This window comes from Didymella exigua (genome assembly GCF_010094145.1).
Source record: "Didymella exigua CBS 183.55 unplaced genomic scaffold M421scaffold_75, whole genome shotgun sequence".
NCBI classification, from domain to species: domain Eukaryota; kingdom Fungi; phylum Ascomycota; class Dothideomycetes; order Pleosporales; family Didymellaceae; genus Didymella; species Didymella exigua.
This window is the reverse complement of record NW_022984849.1, coordinates 30,443-38,481: the sequence shown is the minus strand read 5'-3', so window position 1 is coordinate 38,481 and position 8,039 is coordinate 30,443.

Below are 8,039 nucleotides of genomic sequence, written 5' to 3'. Positions count from 1 at the left end.
ATATAGAGTAGTCTACTATATTAATATCTAGCAATAATATTATTGCGTTGTTAAGATATATCGCTTTAAAGTTGTAAAAGTTGGTAGGGTGACCAACTTGCTTGTCTGACCAACTCGCTTGCCAACTATGTTATAGTATCTAGAATAAAGACACCTACAACTTTAATAATTCTAGCTTTATAATAGGTGTTATATCTACAGGAGCTGTTGTCACAGGATCTAAGCGATAAGGGAGTCTAGAGACAGTGCAGCAGGGCGACTAGGAGTGCACTAGTATTATCTAGGGCATTAATGCAAATAGCTAGTCTATCCTACCTTTTATTATCTTTTCTAGCAAGCATTATCTCTATAACTAGTACAAAGAGCCTAGTATACCTAACAACTATGTTCTTAATGTCTCTAATAATAGCTAGACTAATAATAAGCTTAGAGTTAAGTAGCTAAAGCACTTTAATAAGCACGCAAAGGCGCGCACTGTTAGTAGCTATTAGCTGCTTATTATAGATAGCAACAAAAGCCATAACTTAGTTAAATTCTACTAGTACTGTAAGGAACACAAGATTATTACCCTGTGTATGCCTCCACACTTGTTGCACCTACTGCAGCTACTTAATATAGGCTGTTTTGCCCTGTTGAAGAAGGCCTATAGCAGCCAAGCCGAGCAGCTAATGCGCAGCAAGATTATTCGCATCACCAAACTTAAGTTCTTGCTGTGCTTTAAAGCGGCTTTTGACGCCTTAATTACAGAGAGCAATATCTAGGGAGGATATAGAGGTGCCAGCCTAGTCCTACGTAACCTAGAGGCTGTGCTATTAAAGCTTAAGGTACAGCCTAGAATTTAGGTCTTAATTAAAGCTAATTTAAGAGAGGATTTAGAGACACGCTAATAGCTCACCAACGTCTATAGTTAACGCTCTTAATTAGCTCACTAAAGGCGTAGAGCTAATAGCGCATTCTCTAGTTTTAGTGCGTAACTAGGTTGCTAACCTACAGGCAGCTAACAAGGCTGCCACACGTTGTAAATCACACAAAAGGAAGTAATTACAGCAAGAGGGGACTCTAGTCTTTGCTAAGGGAGTGTGGCTAACTACTCTAAAGGAGTTTAAGGCCTGTAGTAATAGGAAGAAGGCAAAGAAGAGGTTGCGTGTTGATAGGAGCACTTAGTCTCTAAGGCGCTGTGGCATATATAGCAAGACAGGGCACAACGCGCGAACATGCAGTAAAGATACACAGAGCACTATAGACTAGTTTAGTATACTGTTGTCAGATTCTCGCACTGTGAGCCAGAGTATGTGCTTAACGAGATCTTAGGTGGTATGATGATATATTGATGATCGTGGCGATGGTGTCTGCCGTGGCGTCGTGCTGGTTGCTACAGGATTGAAGTGGGGGGGAATTAGCGCTGTTCGCGGCCGCCGGTGTGCGGGCCAATCAGGAGTTGCCATGTCTCGCTTAATCGACCTGGCAACTGCTGATTGGCTGCACGACAGGTCCCTGCTTAATTGCGCAGATCTAACCTCTTACTGCTTGCTCTTATCTAACACACCCCCTTTAGCTTAGAAACTCTTTAAGCTAACTATTTATGTGTGTGTAAGGTCCTTAATTTGTTCTTAAATCCTATCTAGAGGCACACTGTTTAGCACTTCTGTTAACTCCCTATTCACTAGACTAAGTTACTAGAGGAAACCTTCCTACTTGTTCACTAGGAGTACCTTTGTAAGTCTGTCTGCTATTATGCTCGCAGACTAGACGTGTTCTATAATAATCTTTCTAGTGGCCACCTCCTATTAGAGCTAGTAGTTGTAGATATCTACATGCTAAAGTTTAGTATATAGTTATAACACTTCCTTAGTAACTAGTTAAATTATTTATTTGTTATTACATTATATTGTAATAGTATGTGCACCTATATTAACATATAGTTTGCACAAGAGCCTTAAGATAAAAAGTGCTTCTTTTATAACCTAGGTAAGAGTAAGAAGCTTAGCCTTAGTTATTAATGTTGTTACTATGTCCTGCTTGTTCGCTTTCTATGCAATAAGGCTACTAAAGAGTTTAATTGCGTAGCCTTAGGAGCTCTTTCTATCTATAGTGTTGTCAGCAAAGAACGCGTTACTTGCTACCTAGAGGCCAACGCCTCCTCTAAGCTGCAGTAATCGCTGTTTAGTGTTGAGTAGATATAGAAGGACCCAGTCTGCAGCATCTTAGTGGCTGATGCCTGGATTGGTGAGGAACCTGGCAAGCCTTGATGTGGCGAACGCAATGTCAGGTCGCGTGGTGACCGCAGCGAACAGCAGTGATCCAATTTTGCGTTGATACTTGTTGATTTCTGCTGGCGCTGCTAGTCCACTCCTTGGCTGTAGTTTAGTTGTTGCTATTAGAGTGTTATGTTGTATAGTTGTGTTCTTAGCAAGGCAACTAATTTTGTCTAAGTACGCTGCCTAAGATAGGTAGATTTTCTTGCTTGCTTAGTCTTGTATAATCTCTATGCTAAGGAACCACTGTAGGTCGTGCCCTCCTGTGCAGGTGTACTTGCTCTGTACGTGGCTAATTGTCTATATTACCTCTTACTCTTTTAATTTATTATACATAAGGATAATATTATTAATATAAAAGAAGATAATAATACTACCCTTAGTTAGATAGCAGGGTTTGTGAGGCACAGTCTAGAAACCTAGTGCTTTTAGTGTTGCAGTGAAGTTCTTCTGCTAGAGGAGGGGAGAGATGCGCAGGCTGTAAAGTGCCTTGTTTACTTGCAGTATTGTGCTAGGCTTCTGATAGCCTCGTGGCATCCTTATGTAGACCTCTCTGTCTATTATAGCATAAACAAACGCGTTGGTAACGTCGTATTGTTTGAGCTCTATGTTATAGTGAGCTGCCATAGCCATCATTGTTCGAAAGGATTAGCTGGCAAGCGTGGCTGCGTAGGTGTCCTGTGATGTAATATTGCGTTGTTGATTGCCTCTGACTACTAGTCGCGCCTTGCACTTTAGCAGTTAATGATGTCTATTAAGCTTAACGTAGATTATCACCAAGCCAGCCATATCACTGAACTGGCCACTTTCTCTTGGCACAACTAAGACAAGTTACTGCAACTACAACTACTTGCTATTAAATAGTGACCTAGCATACTGTATGCTTGCATTAGATTTAGAAGATGTTTCTGCACCCTCCTAGCACGTTCGTGTGTTATGTCTAGTTTTGCTGCAGTTCCCACAGCGCTAAACAGTTAACTAAGCTCCTAGTTAACCACCTCCACCCTGAGTCTTCTTAGATGGCTGAGCTGCTACACACGCCTCAGCAGCTACCCGTGATGCTGCTGGGCCATACTCAAGTGTGCCACTATGCTGAATCTGCTTTCTCTTACGCGATTTTCTCTTAGTTATTACTGCTAATTGCTCTTCAAGCTCTCGCACGTGGGCCTTAATAAGGACATTTTTGTGTAGTATCTCTTCAGCCCCTTTTACAAGCTTTAAGAACCCCTCTTGCGCTATACTTAGTAATTGTTAGAAGGAGTTGCTTATAAGCTTAGATTAAGACCTAAACTTATGTGTATTGCTTAGCGTCTTAGATTGCTACAGCGTTTTAGGTAGAGGTACTGCTAGTAGGGTATGCAGCCGCACTTTAAGGCAATCTAACACTACCTGCGTATTAGTAGGAATAAGCCCTAATGCCTTAAAGGCCTTTTAGCAGTTAACCTTTGTAAATATATTAAGGAACACGTCCCTAAAGGCTAGTAGGAAGCCTTCCTTATTAATATAGAAGATGTGTTAGTGTGCTAAGTCTTAAACATGTTAGGAGTACTTACGCTTTAATAGCAAGAAATAGACTATGTTAAGTAGCTAGAGGATGTGCAACAAGTAAGGTGGTATGCAGAGAGTAAGGATTTAGTTCTCTAGGCAATAGTCCTTGAACTCCTAGTTAAGATAGCTCTTATAGCTATCTAAGATAAGCAACCTGTACACTCCTACCTAATGTGTCTTTATATGTATATTAAAGTGCTTTAACTACTTAAGGCTAAGTATGTTGTTTGTCTAACTGTTCTTAGAGACTAAGAGCTTCTAATTATAGGGTATATCTGTCTCCTTATACTAGGCAGAGATGTGGACGCGTCCTTTGTAGATGATGAAAGGTGGGGTTGCATACCTAGCGGCGCAGATGCTCTGGATAATGGTAACCTACTCGCGATCACCTGGCTGAACAAGCTCTGGCTGAGCACGTCTCTCTAAGCCTGTTACAACCTTTAAAGACAAAGCAACGCCTATCTAGAACCTAGTTTTATTAAAGTTGTACATGTTGTTATTGCAAATACTATACTTAATTTAAGTATCCTCTACTAGCTTAAACTACGTGCTAATTATCTTAGGATCTTCCTGTAGTATCCTCTGTCTATCCTTAGCTTAATTAAAGGCTATTTTAAGCTTGTCTAAACGCGTCACAAGCCTGCTAGCCCATAGTTTGCTAACAGGCTCTTCACCACGCACACTAAGTATCTTATTAGCTATATCTGCCACCTTACATAGCTGGGGCGCAAATCCTTGCGAATTAAGGTTAAGTATATACTAGACAATTGTCTGCTCCTCTAGTATAGTAAGTTTCTAGCAATTAGTGCGTATATCTAGTTAAAACGTGATATTGTAAAGGCAATTAGAGACCTGCTAATAAGGTACGTTCAATGCTCTAGCAGCGCTGTGGATACTGCGAAATTAGCTAGTGTAGAAGGCCTAGATAGCAAGGATAACTCTGCCTTCTCTAGTAGTATTCTGAAGTTGTTGTTGTTAAGGCATGTTGTGTTAGGGTAAAAGGTGGTCGTGCTAAGAGAAAGTGGCTGGTTTGGTGATATGGCCGGCTTGGTGATAATCTACGTTATAGGTATATACCTATATGTAGTTAAGGATCTGTTGTCCTATTAGTCTAATTTTCTAAAGTAGTACTTCTAACTATAATTTTATTTCTTAGTAGCTTATAAGGTGCTCTTACTTAGCTTCTTAAAAGAGTTTACCTATAGGGTGATCCTTAAGCTTAGTTTAGAATATAGGCAGAGGTAGAAGTTAACTTTAATAGGGCTTTAAGCCTTTAGCAAGCATTCTTATTATCTTAGCCTTATCTATAACTTCTCCTCTATATATTCTAACACGTCTAGCTTAGGTTCCTGCAAGGAATAATGCTGCCTACAGGATAGTAGTTAAGGATGCTTGTTGCGTCAGAGTTGTTTAATCACTAGCTATAATGCCTGCAAGTAGTGCTGCAGGTGGCAGTGTTAATAGAGGGGTAGGATAGCTATCCTGTATCTTCTGTCTGTAATAGTAGCCTAGCAGGTCTACTTTATCTTATAGTAACAGCTCTGCTAGGGCTTTATCCTTATAAAAGGAATCTGTTTCTAGTTGCTAGGTAGGTATTACTAGCTTAATAGATTGCATATGTGTTGCTATTTCTTTAAGTGTGTTATATATAAGGTTCTCTATAAGGTCCTTAATTCTCCTATTAAATACTATATCTTTATTAAATATAAAATCTTAAGTGCTTATTACCTTACTAAGTAATAGTATCTAGATTTAATAGATATTTAATAACTAGTAGCCTACTAGATAGCTAATCTAGGCCTTTAGGTCTAGTTATTAAAGACGTGATTTACCTCTATATATATTATCTATTATAGCAAATACTTTATACCTGTATACTCTTAGGTGTGTAAGGTTAGGTTTTTGTAGTAATATTACTATTCTATTACTAAAGGCAACTTATATAAAGAATATTTTGTATAGTGTTTTCTAATAGTTTGCGTAGTTTGGTGTTTAATTGTAGAGGTATACTGCTGCCCTTGTGATTTCTAGCCACAGTTCCTAGGAGAGGTTAGCATTAAGTTGCATTGCGTGAGCTTTCTCCTTGTTTACACCCCCTGAGCGTTCTGCGTTACTGTTCTGTGCTTGTATGTCTGGTGCTAAAGGCTCTATAATAATTCCTTATGTTGCTAGCTATTTTAATACACCTAGTTTAACTATAGCTATCTTGTTATCTACCTTAATAGTCTTAACTAAGATATTATAGTGATTTTTTAAGAATAGGATAAATATTAATAGTGCCTTAATAATTAACTTTACTATGTAATAATCTGTAAAGTAGAGGTCCTACTATAGGCCTAAGAACCTATTAGTAATAAGTATCTAGCTCTTTTCTTTAGTAACTCCTTATACTTTATAGGAGTAGAAGTTAATGCTAAGTCTTTCTCTAGGTCTGTTATTATTAATTCTTAGTGCGCAGCTAATTTACTATTATAATTTAGCTATTCTATAAGTATTATATTTAACTATAGTAATGCCTTAGATCTACACCCCCTAAGTCTGCTAGACAATGTGTTTAATTGCAGCAGGACTAGGGTAACTAAGTTGCTTGTGCTACTATATTACTAAGGCCTTCTATAGTCCTCTCTTAGTGCGTGTAGTAATTTTATATGTGTAGTTAGTAGCTAGTAGGGATAGTTTATACTTAAGTACCTACTAGCTAAGCATTTCTAATACTACTCTAATTACTTAGCTATTTGCTTGTTAGAGAGTTATTAGGTCTACTTATATATCCTACTACATGCCTCTATTTTATAGTAGGTAGAAGGACACTAGGTTGCATAGCAGGTCTGGGCAAATTGCTATATCTGTAAGGGTGACCTTAGTTGTCCTAGCTCTACTCCTTAGGAGTAGATTAATTAATCTATATCCTCTAACTAGCACCTTAGAATTCCTAGCCTATATAAAGTCTCTAGGCAATAGCTGTTAGAACCTATAAACGTGGTTAGGGTTGTTAGTAATATAATAGGTAGAACCTAAGTTAAGTATAAATAACTTCTATAGTAGATAGTTAGTAGTAACCTATTAGTTTACTGCGCTAAGTACTACTTTAATATTAGTAATTTCTTAGCCTTCTAGTTAATTATCTAGGATTTCTAGAGTAGGGGTGTGTAAGTACTTTACTACTAGTATTCTTAATTAGCTCTTACTTTGTACGTAAAGTAGCCCTTAAAAGGTAATATCTTTCTTATACTTAAACTTAATAAGTTTAGAAATAATCTTATTTAGTTTCTACTACTTAGGAGCTCTGTCTTAATTAATATAGTAGCAATCCTATATAGAGTAGTGTTGTCTATATACAGGGCATTTTGCTCCCCTAGTAGAAGCAGGCTCTTAATCTAAAGGCTGCTTAAGTATAGTAGTTTTCCTACCTACTATATATTAATATTAAGGTCTGCCCTAGTTAGATAGTGTGCTTATAGCATGTTAGGTGTCCCCTTTATAGCTCTAGGAGGCTACACCCCCTTTAGCAAGAAACACTGCATTGTTAGCTATAAAGGCCTTATACCACCCTAATCTAAGGGGATAATTTATTATTATGTACTCTTAGTAGTGTTTTATTATCTCCTTCTAACTTATACTAGATTTAAAGTGTCTGCTATCTTAAAAGCTTGTAGCCTATATAGGCGTGACCCTGTTTACAGCTATTAGGAAGTCCTTTGTTATTATATTTAATTATAATAATTTAGCAACTTTATACGTCTCTGCTTCTATAGCTACCTAGTTATACTTAGCTAGCTAGGTATCCTATTGTGACGTGCTTCTTATTAGCTTAAGTGCTAAGAGGTATCTGTCTTAGGCTTATTCTTATTTAATTTATTTATTAAACCTAATAGTAAGTTGTAGGTCTATAATCTACTATTGTAGTAGTTTCTTAGGAAGACAGCATGTGCGTAGTAGATATAGCAACACAGTTAACTAGATAAATATAATAATATACTAAAGGCTTGCTTCCTCCTTCTTATATTTATATTAATTATTCTTATATTATTTAAGGAGTACTTTATAATACTTAAGGTCTTCCTTAAATGCCTTCTAGCCTGTTATTAATAGCTTAGTTAGCCTTAATAGTATGTTAGTGTTTATAGCTAGCGTGTAGTTAGTAATAGTTAGAGCCCTTAGTAAGAGTAGCTTTAATAGTAGTAGTGTAGTTGTCTTTAGGTTAATCTTGTCCTAGATGTTGCGCAACAGGCATCT